We start from the raw sequence: 12,180 nt of genomic DNA on the forward strand, positions 1-12,180 counted from the left end.
TGTTGAGTGTTATTGACAAGAAACTTCAGATCGATTCCGTATTTCTAGATTTCTGGAAGGCTCAAATGGTTCTAAGCACTATAGGAACTTAACATCTGAGGTCATCAGTCCCCTAGACTTAGAACTACTTAAGGCTAACCAAGGACGTCACACATATACATGCCCGAGGCAGGATTCGAACCTGCGACCGTAGGAGCAGCGCGGTTAGGGGCTGAAGCTCCTAGAACCGCTCGGCCACAGCGGCCTGCTTCTAGAAGGCTTTTTACACTGTATCACACTAGCGGCTTGATGTGAAATTGCGTGATTATGGAATATCGTCTCAGTTATGTGATTGGATTTGTGATTCCCTGTCAGAGAGGTCAGAGTTCGTAGTAAGCGACGGAAAGACATCGAGTAAAATACAAGTGATTTCTTGCGTTCCCCAAGGTAGTGTTATAGGACCTTTGCTGTTCCTTATCTATATAAACGATTTGGGATACAATCTGAGCAACCGTCTTAGGTTGCTCGCGGATCACGCTGTCGTTTATCAACTAATAAAGTAATCAGAAGATGAAAACAAATTGCAAAACGTTGTAGGAAAGATATCTGAATGGTGGGAAAATTGGCAATTGACCCTAAATGACGAGAAGTGTGAGGTAATCCACATGAGAGCGAAAAGGAATTCGTTAAACTTCGGTTACACGATAAATAATTCAAATCTAAAGGCCGTAAATTTAACTAAATACCTAGGAATTACAATTACGAACAACTTAAACTGGGAGGAACACACAGAAAATATTGTGGGGAAAGTTTACCAGAGGCTGCGTTTTATTGGCAGGACACTTTGAAAATGTAACAGATCTGCTAAGGAGACTGCCTACACTACGTTTGTCCGTCCTCTTTTAGAATACTGCTGCGCAAGGTGGGATCCTTAGCAGATAGGACGGACATCGAAAATGTTCAAAGAAGGGCAGCACGTTTTGTATTATCTCAAAATATGTGAGATAGTGACACTGAAATGATACAGGATTTGGGCTGGACATCATTAAAACAAAACCGTTTTTCGTTGTGACGGCATCTTCTCACGAAATTCCAATCACTAACCTTCTCTTCCGAATGCGAAAATATTTTGTTGACACGAACCTACGTAGGAAGAAACGATCACCACGATAAAATAAAGGAAATCAGAGGTCGTACGGAAAGATACACATGTTCGTTCTTTCCGTCCGCTACACGAGATTGGAATAACAGAATTGTGAAAGTGGTTTGATGAACCCTCTGCCAGGTACGTAAATGTGATTTGCAGAGTATCCATGTAGATGCAGATGTAGATGGCTGAGAGCGTCGTGATGTCGACGCGATGCGATGTTGACGGTAAGTGTCATGATATGGACGTTGACTCATATCTCACGTAATTGGGTATAATACAGAAAATTGTGTGAAATATGGAAAAATATGTGTAATTACATAACTGTCTGGTTGTGGTGTCTGTTGGTGCCTCTAATGACGAAATATTAATCTGTTACTAACAAATCGGGCTCAAATGATGGACTTTGTTATAAACAAATAGAAATATCCGACAGCCTATCCCTGTGGTGCCCACTCAGATGTCCCAATTATAAAAGATGGAGTTGTGGATGTGCGCTTCAGTAGCATTGACATCTAGTTCAGCGTATACTGCATTCTGATTCCCTGATAGCATCATGACTTCTATGCGACGTCGGGGACATTGGGTTGGATCTTCTGTGATCGAACAAAATAGATGAAATTGTGGAAAAACCTGGTAAAAACATGAAAATGGTAAATAATACGTAAAATAAGGGAAAATGCGAAAATATGGAAACTTTGTAAAAATGGGGCAGAATGAGCGTATTTACTTAATTATTCACCAGCGCGTGGTCTGTGCTGGTGCCTCGAATGACATAATATTAAACCGACATTAACAAACAGAATTTAAGTGGCGTGACTTAACGTAATTTGTTATTGACAATTAGACAAAGTCTGACCCTCTACCTATCCTATTCCGTTGCAGAGTGAGCTCACCCTCCCATTCGTCTCTGTTAAAAATGATAAAAGTGCGGCGAGGGTGCTTGAGTCCCATATGCCCAGAGTGGTGGGAAGGCGACAGAGGGGGAGGATAAAAGAGCTGGTGATTCCCTAGGGACACCTTGCTCAATTACCGATGGTTCCCTAATGAGAGGGAGGCATGCACCAAAGACCCCAAGTGTCTAACCTAACATTGGATGTGTAACAAGAGATAAGATGTCTATATACTATCAGAAACGCCCACTATTTTTTGAACTGGCCCTACTATCCTACTGGAGGTATGTTGTTTATGTTAATAAAACACTACTGAGAACAAGCCTTCAAAGTAAACACTCCAAAAATGAATTCACGAAATCGAGATACTGATTGCTCCAGTTACGCAGGTATCGATACGCTGGCTGTCCATATATGGAGTGCATGCCGAAATGAGTAACTTCTCAAAACTTACAGCTGCTTGGAGATTTTCTTTGGTAAGAATTTAATGCCTTACCCCAAAGTACGCTGTTTACCATCCTGTACCATCTTAATAATTTGAACTCTTAAGTCGTGGAACAACTTGTATGTGCAATACGTGGAGTCAGTTTGCTGGTGACACATATCTCTTTTCGCCTTAATCCAGAGATAGCGAGGACACTGCCTAGGATTTAAAAAACAGACGTTTTTAAGACTACAGATCTTCTCGAATAGGAGGTCACTAGAGTGAAGACCTAATTAAGAGATCACAGTACCATAACAAGAAACACAGCATACAAAAAAGTTCTTCTGCCTCCAGTGGCCTTGAGATTCTACAAACAAAGGATGAGGTAGGAGGAGAACGACGGCTGCATGGCTCCATGCGTTTAAAAGCACCGCAATCCAGTCTTATATTCTTCCTTATGTTCTAACTACATTAAAACCATCACATGTGTGGAAATAACCGCAGTGTAATGTCTGTATGGAACATAGAACTTCGCCTAATACAACAATTAGCAAAGTTAGCTAGCCATACTTTTCTTTTAACCAAATAATTGTTAATTCTAGATAGTAAATGCAAGGTTAAGGAACAAAAAAAACATTATTTATAAAGAAGCAGAATATGGAGTTAGGAATTGGCAGTAATCGAGCTGGTGTGTAACAGGCTGGAAAGAAGCCAGAAAACTTAGATATATCACCGAAGAGAAACTACCGAAGGACTTGAGACACAATGATGAATGGAGATTCATCTGTTTTCGTTCTGAGGATAATGGACTCCTAGGTTTGAATTCTGTAGTTAATGTCGCAGGACCCGTCGGAATTTTATGAGCTAACGACGTAGCACGGGTACCCATCCTAAAGCAACGGACCAGTTTAAACCGCTGCCACACAGTGAAATTCGTGCGAACTTGATCCAAACGCAGAAAAAAATCCTCTCTCCATTCCATATCTTCGAGCTCAAGTATCCGATCGCTAGACAGCGAACGTAAGGCTTAGCTCTGTAACGGAAAAATATATTACGTGCGGGGAGCAAAGGCACCCTTCATCGTGATACAGATAAGCTCTCGACAAGTGGGTGGATATTCACAAATGCCGATAGGTTTTTCGCAGAAATTGCGTTAGCAGCGGGTGTGTTCAGCGTGCAGGGCAACGACACGAAGTGTGGTGGAGAGAGGTGGGTGTGATGGAGGGGAGGGGGATGGTGGAGAGGGCTCGGCGGGGGAGGAGAGGAAGTGGGTGGAGGCAAGAACGCCGCCAGTGGCATTGTTTACGCAGCCGTGTCTCGCGATTGGGAAATCATATCAGAGTACAGGATTTCCCTCGTGGGCAGCAGCGTAGAGACAAGAACTTATCACAATGGTGCAGTAAGCAATAGCTTAGGCCTGTCCTCTGTGACAGTGAGTAAATGGGATGGAACGTCTGCCACTGCCATCAATCCGATGAAGCCCAATGAAAGTTTGCTGTTCCATAAGTAAGTATGACTATTTTTGATGCTTTCTGTTCGACGATTATTACACTAGTAGCCCGTAGTCCGTTTTCTTCAGGTAATATGAAGGAGCTACTTATTTTGCCACTATTTATTCTTTTATTTGACCTCTACCCGTCTCAGACCCCCATGACTGTATACCCTGCAGTACGATCTACATACAGTGTATAATAAAAACTAATTGCCGAAATTCCTGTAAACATTCCTCAGACATAGGCAGGAAAATACACTACGTGGACATGGGGAAAGCTTTATTACCATGTTAGAGCTCAATTTCTACAACTCTTAAAGACATCAGTCATCTACTTTGAAACTAAGCCTCGTCAGTGAACAGCACACTAAAACGTATAGGCAAGCCAATCGGTCCAGATAGTTTAGTCAGCTTCTTTCAGGGTATGCTCATACAACATCTCCATACTCAGCAGGCTATACAGATATGGAGGAAAAAAGGTCGCATGAACATGTGTCCAGAAATGCATCTTGGGCACGGTAGATTGCGCTGAGAAATGAAAGTTCGTCTGACCACGTGTCGTGTGTTTCTTTTGTGTTACTGGCTGTGTGATTGACGCAGCGGAGCGTAAGGACTGTAAAGGTCCTGTATTCATGTAGGGATCAGTCCGATATTGTGTACGGCCAAGCAAGTGGAAACGATCGAGAGGCAAACTACAGTCCTCCAAATCTTGTGTACACACAGACCGCAGCCTCCCTGCACATTCGTCCGTCGGAAACCACCCATTACAGTGCCCCTTCTCAGTGGCTTTGTAGCGAGAAGGAAGCGACTCTGCCTTGCTTCTCTGGTTTCTGCATTACTAACCTGGTGTTTTGCTGCTTCGGTTGTCCTTCGTCGCACAGTAGTAGCGCTCAGGCGCCAGGTTCAATGTAGGTTTGTGATCCTGCTGAAGTGGGTTGTGTCGGGATGCCAGTTGTTAAATGTTAACGTTTTTTTTAATATACTCGTTTAAATGTAGAATCCTTTGAGACACGCATCACACACTTTCCAGTATGACGGCTCTTGGCTTCCCCATTATACTAAACCCTTTGCAAGACATTCATTACTTTCAATACCCGCTGTAGATACTGGCCACGACACGTGGACTTCACTGATAATTAATATCCTCACTTTAACTTTATATTTTGTTTATCACTGCTATATTTACTCGCGAACGTTCTTTTGGAGCCGCCTCCGGTTACTCGGCGGTTTTGAGGGGCGCCTCGCTGCAAACGCGTCGTGTCTACCCGACGCACAGGATAGACCCCACCTTTCTCCCTCAGCCAATAGGGACACACCACTAGTCTTCTACGCATATATATCTACAGGGTGTTTCAAAAATGACCGGTATATTTGAAACGGCAATAAAAACTAAACGAGCAGCGATAGAAATACACTGTTTGTTGCAATATGCTTGGGGCAACAGTACATTTCCAGGCGGACAAACTTTCGAAATTACAGTAGTTACAATTTTCAACAACAGATGGCGCTGCAAGTGATGTGAAAGATATAGAAGACAACGCAGCCTGTGGGTGCGCCATTCTGTACGTCGTCTTTCTGCTGTAAGCGTGTGCTGTTCACGTCGTGCAAGTGTGCTGTAGACAACATGGTTTATTCCTTAGAACAGAGGATCTTTCTGGTGTTGGAATTCCACCGCCTAGAAAACAGTGTTGTTGCAACAAGACGAAGTTTTCAACGGAGGTTTAATGTAACCAAAGGACCGAAAAGCGATATAGTAAAGGATCTGTTTCAAAAATTTCAACGGACTGGGGACGTGACGGATGAACGTGCTGGAAAGGTAGGGCGACTGCGGACGGCAACCACAGAGGGCAACGCGCAGCTAGTGCAGCAGGTGATCCAACAGCGGCCTCGGGTTTCCGTTCGCCGTGTTGCAGCTGCGGTCCAAATGACGTCAACGTCCACGTATCGTCTCATGCGCCAGAGTTTACACCTCTATCCATACAAAATTCAAACGCGGCAACCCCTCAGTGCCGCTACCATTGCTGCACGAGAGACATTCGCTGACGATATAGTGCACAGGATTGATGACGGCGATATGCATGTGGGCAGCATTTGATTTACTGACGAAGCTTATTTTTACCTGGACGGCTTCGTCAATAAACAGAACTGGCGCATATGGGGAACCTAAAAGCCCCATGTTGCAGTCCCATCGTCCCTGCATCCTCAAAAAGTACTGGTCTGGGCCGCCATTTCTTCCAAAGGAATCATTGGCCCATTTTTCAGATCCGAAACGATTACTGCATCACGCTATCTGGACATTCTTCGTGAATTTGTGGCGGTACAAACTGCCTTAGACGACACTGCGAACACCTCGTGGTTTATGCAAGATGGTGCCCGGCCGCATCGCACGGCCGATGTCTTTAATTCCTGAATGAATATTTCGATGATCGTGTGATTGCTTTGGGCTATCCGAAACATACAGGAGGCGGCGTGGATTGGCCTCCCTATTCGCCAGACATGAACCCCTGTGACTTCTTTCTGTGGGGACACTTGAAAGACCAGGTGTACCGCCAGAATCCAGAAACAATTGAACAGCTGAAGCAGTACATCTCATCTGCATGTGAAGCCATTCCGCCAGACACGCTGTCAAAGGTTTCGGGTAATTTCATTCAGAGACTACGCCATATTATTGCTACGCATGGTGGATATGTGGAAAATATCGTACTATAGAGTTTCCCAGACCGCAGCGCCATCTGTTGTTGAAAATTGTAACCACTGTAATTTCGAAAGTTTGTCTGCCTGAAAATGTAGTGCTGTCCCAAGCATATTGAAACAAACGGTGTATTTCTATCGCTGCTCGTTTAGTTTTTATTGCCGTTTCAAATATACCGGTCATTTTTGTAACACCCTGTATATTAAAACTCCCAGCGAATGGGCGTTTAGATCGCTTTTGCCAGGCGGATCTGACGTCACGTTTGCGGACATTGTGACAGAAGTTTGTCTCAGAACACTGTCTCCGATTGTAAGATCGTACTACCGAATAGTCAGATCTTGTCGCTACTAAGGTTGTACAACATGGCCTCCTATGATTTTATCATTAATGCTCCTTGCTGCCGTGTAATTGTTAGATGTACATGTAGCCTGGCTACTACTGAGCATTCCCGATCGCACAAATGTGCGTAATAGATAGCATAAACAAGTGAAGGGAATGCACATATCGGTTACACCATGACCACAAAACGCTCAAAATGAGCTTGAAATGTTGTATGATGTGGCTGGTGCCTGCGATTGCACTTGTTGGATTATCCGTGCTGTCTCCCGACCGTTTCCATCTGATTGCTCGTACACAAACACCAATTCGGCTTGTTCTAGACTTGACTACCTGGCCATTCTTCTTCCTTACCATACGCTGCGTCAATCACATAGCCTGCAACATACAACGCACACATGGCACATGGTAAGAGGACGACCCGCAGTTTGTTGGTTTTATTAATGTTCACCCAGAATACAGCCACTCGGTCGTCGTAAGATCCGCACAAAGGCTGCAAAGTTACACAAATTGCATCAGTTCCCAAGAAAGGAAATAGGACTAATCTACTGAATTGCAGACCCATATCCCTGACGTCGATTTCCAGTATGGTTTTGGAACATATACTGTGTGCGAATATTATGAATTACCTCGAGGAAAACAACTTATCGACAAGCAGTAAGCACTGATTCAGAAAATGTCGTCTCACCAAGTAATGAGTGTAATCGACATTGTACCTCAAATTGATTCTACAGTTTTAGATACCCGGAAACCTTTCGACAGCATACCTCACAAGCGACCTCTTTCAAATTGCATGCCTTTCGAGTATGCCTCAGTTGTGGGACTAGATCTGTTCCTGGCAGAAAGGACACAGTCAGTAGCAACCAACGGAAAGTCATCGAGTAAAATAGAAATAATGCCTGGCGTTCCGCGAGGAAGTGTTATAGGTCCACTGCTGTTCCTGATCTAAATAAACAACATAGGAGGCAATCTAAGCAGCTCTCTTAGAATATTCACAGATGATACTGTCATTTAACGTCTCGTAAAGTCGTCAAAAGATCAAAAAAATGCAGAATGATTTATACGAGATACCTGAATAGTGCAAAAAGTGTCATTTGATTCTAAACAATGAAATGTGTGAAGTCACTCACATGAATACTAAAAGAAACCTGGCCGCGCGGGCAGCCACGCGGTCTGCGGCGTCTTGCCACGGTTCGCGCGGCTCCTCCCATCAGAAGTTCGAGTCTTCCCTCGGGCATGGTGTGTGTGTTGTCCTTAGCGTAAGTTAGTTTAAGTTAGATATAGTAGTGTGTAAGACTAGAGACCGATGATCTCAGTGTCCGCAGCTCGAGGTCGTGCGGTAGCGTTCTCGCTTCCCACGCCCGGGTTCCCGGGTTCGATTCCCGGCGGGGTCAGGGATTTTCTCTGCCTCGTGGTGACTGGGTGTTGTGTGACGTCCATAGGTTAGTTAGGTTTAAGTAGTTCTAAGTTCTAGTGGACTGATGACCATAGCTGTTAAGTCCCATAGTGCTCAGAGCCGATGACCTCAGCAGTTTGGTTCCACAGGAACTTAACACAAATTTCCTAAAAGAAACCTGTTAAATTTCGGTTACACACTAAATCACACAAATAGGACGAATATAAATTCAACTAGATGCTTTGTGATTACGGTTACGAATAACTTAAACTGGAACGATCACATAGACAATGTTGTAGGGAAAGTAAAGCAAATACTGCGATTTATTTTCAGAACAATTAGAGAGTGCAAATGTCTATTAAAGAGATAGCTCACACCACGCTTGTTCGCCCTCTTCTGCAGTATTATTGTGCGGTATGGGATCCGCATCAGGTGAAACTGACGGTGTATACCGATAAACTTCAAGGAATGACAGCCAGTTGTTTTGTTTTGTCGCGAAATACGGGAGAGAGTGCAACGGACATGATACCAGACTCGGGGTTCTAAACATTAAAACATAGGCGTTTTTCACTGTGGTAGGATACTCTAGTGAAATTTCAGTCGCCAACTTTCTCCACTGACTGTGAAAATATTCTTTTGGCGCCTACCTACATGGTAAGGAATGATCATCGTAAAACAAGAGTTATCAGAGCATGCACAGAGAGATTTAAGAGCTAGTTTTTCCTGCTTGCCGTTCGAGAGTGGAACAGTAGAGAAAGAGCGTGAAGGTGTTTTCAGAATATGAAACTTCCTGCCAGATTAAATCTGTGTGCCGGACCGAGACTTGAACTCGAGACCGAGACATGAACTCGGGACCTTTGCCTTTCGCGATCAACATGCTTGTAGGTGCTTGAAGGTGGTTCGATGAACCGTCTGCCACATACGTAATGGCGAATTGCAGAGTAGTCATGCAGATGTAGATCCAGAAAGTGAGGATTGACACATTGTTAAACAAACCATTTGGAGAAGTGTACGCGTACAGCAACATTAACTGCTGATAGTGGCTACATGCGCTGAACTTGGTATGGATACAGTATGTTGTCATGTAGCACTAACCAATCAGTCATAGGGTCAACTTTATTTGTTGCAGCTAATTGCCTTACGCTGACACTAAGGTTGTCTTCAAGTACATGAGGAAGTTCTTTTTGTAGTTGAGTTGTACTCGTCCTTTTAGCCTTTCCGCAGCAGTGATTAGTGGGCTTAAACGGTCCATAATCTCTAACACTACGACTAATCGCAACAAACTTCTTTCTGTGGGGGCATTGTCTTTTTTTAAATCTCCCCGACACAAACGTTGAGCACCACAGCCGTTATTAAATGCTGATCCGTACAGCCACTAGGCATCTGCCACCTCGGCATCTGAGTAAACTTCCACTGCACTGTACCAGAAGCAAATACCGTGATGATTGCTTAATGTTACGTACTTGATGCTAATAAAGCAACGAATTAAGGCGAATGTCAACACAAGCTTTGATGTGAGTGACATATCAACATTACCTGTACATACCAACCAAACTTAACTAAGACGACAGTTTGAAAATTTCTTGATATTAAGAATTTATGTAACGTTGGTAATTTATGGTTCTGTGTGTTTACCACGACTAATGTGATTACTAAGAGTAGAAACTGAGATCTGACTTGGAGTTACAGCGTTTCCAGAGTCAAGTCCATATTAGACATTTTTTTCAAATTGATTTGGCCTTCTAGGGACCACATGAAATAGTTTATGCATTTCTTCTTTTCTCATTTCTTTTTTTCCAGTAATTTTTTCATTCGTTCAGTGTGGTTTTCTGTTCTTTCTTTTATCCATACTGCACCTGCCTGCTTCTTTGTTTTCTCCTGAAAGCCCTGTAAACCTTTTACTTTCGTTTTGAATATTCCTCTTTCTCCTATTTCTTCCTCCATTATTTCCATTTTCCTCAGGTCTGCCTTAGCTACTTTTATTGATGTCTTCGGGTTTCTGTCAAAGAAGTTAAAAATTCTTCTTGTGAGCCCGATTTCATCTAGCATTTTTAGGTGTCCATAGAATGAAACTCTTCTCTTTCTTATTAATTTTCATTAACTTCTTTATTACTTCTTAATTATATTTTCCATTCTCTTATTTTAACCCCAAGATTTTCCTGACTATTTTCCTTTCCCTATGTTCTGTTTCACATGATTGTTTTGTTGTATTTAACGAAATACATTCTGATTAATGAAGGCGTTTTGGTTTAATACAGTATTGTAGTGCCGAAGTTCTGCATTTACAAAACTAGGTGTTTTGTTACACAGGTTTTCGTTAGTTAAGTTGTCACCTCCATTTTCCTTGCTCTTGCTACGTTGCCTTCTTTGTCTAAAGCATTTCGTTGTATTATTTCAATTAGATATTAAAATTTTGTAGCCTTTTCTATTCTACTGTAATCACACCTTCACATTTGTCATGCACTCTGTTTTTTTAAAGGATATATGCTGGCCTTCTTTTGAAGGTATTTCTTGTAGGGTTTTTTTCTACATTTTTGCATCTTCTGCAGATTCAGCAAAGACGTCAAGATCATCTGCAAAAGCCACACAATCAAAACTCATATTACCTCCTTTTCCCCTAATTGTAATTCTTCTAATTCCTACTTCTTCTGTTCGTTTCCTCCATTCTCTGATTACCTTTTCCAGCACACAATTGAGCAGCAGTGGGGAGAGTCCATCTCCCTGCAGTGCGCCAGTTTTGATCTCAAAAGTCTTGGAGGCTTTCCATAAAAATTTAATTTTTCATATTGTATCTGCTAGCATGCCTTTTGTGCCCCCCTAATTTGTTGTCAGCTCCAAACTTTTTTAAGGCATTGAAGAATGTTTCCCTGTTAACTGAATCCTAAGATTTTCTGAAGTCTAAAAATTCCTTTAAATGGTTTTAGATCTTATTCTTCTGTACCTGATTATGAATTTCAGATTTAAAATTTGTTCCACGCAGGATTCCGGTTGGATTTCCAGCGTGTTTTGTAGGGCTGTCGAAAAAGTTTTGTAGGTCAGTGTAAGTAGGGATGTTCCTCTATAGTTTCTGGAATCAGTTTTATTTTCTTTTTTGTGGCATGGGTGAATTAAGCTGTTTTCCAATCCTTCTGGTCTAGTGTCCGTTTCCCAGATTTTTTGAAAGACTCCATGTAACTTCGTGAATGTTCCCACACCTGCAATTTTCTACATTTCAGCAGTTACTAAATCTTCCCTGGGAGCTTGTAATTCTTCAGATTTTTAATGGCATTTTGGATTTCATCCATGCTGGGTGGTCTGCATGTGGTTAACCTGGATTTCGTTCTGGAAAGTTTAGTCTCAGTTCATCACAATTTAACGAATTATTGAAATAGCTTGCTAATATTTGCTATTTAGGGCTAATTTTCAGTCTTCATTCTTGAAGCACAAGGTAAGTGGTTGGTATGTTTGTAGGCATCCTTTAAAAGTTCTTTTGGAAGTCTTCTTCAACTAGTGATAGCTGGTTTCTATCAAACTTCCTTCTGATTGCCTTTATTGTTTTTTATGTTTGACAGCTTTATCAAGCCAATAAAGTCTTCACTTCTTTTTGTGGAGTACAATTTCTGCCAGGATTGTTTTCTAAGTAGTAACGCTTTTTCACACTGTTCAAACCACCATCTGTGTTTTTTGTGTCTTTTAAGTGGTGCTATTTGAAGGGCCGTCTTGACTAATGTCGTGTTAATGTCCTCTAAGTCTTCTGAGTCTATATTTAGCCGTTCCCGAAATTCTTGTCTCTTCACGTTCAAAATTTCTGTACCTATTTTATGAATCCTTTGTCCCTGTCT

This window comes from Schistocerca americana, chromosome 6 (assembly GCF_021461395.2).
Source record: "Schistocerca americana isolate TAMUIC-IGC-003095 chromosome 6, iqSchAmer2.1, whole genome shotgun sequence".
NCBI lineage: Eukaryota > Metazoa > Arthropoda > Insecta > Orthoptera > Acrididae > Schistocerca > Schistocerca americana.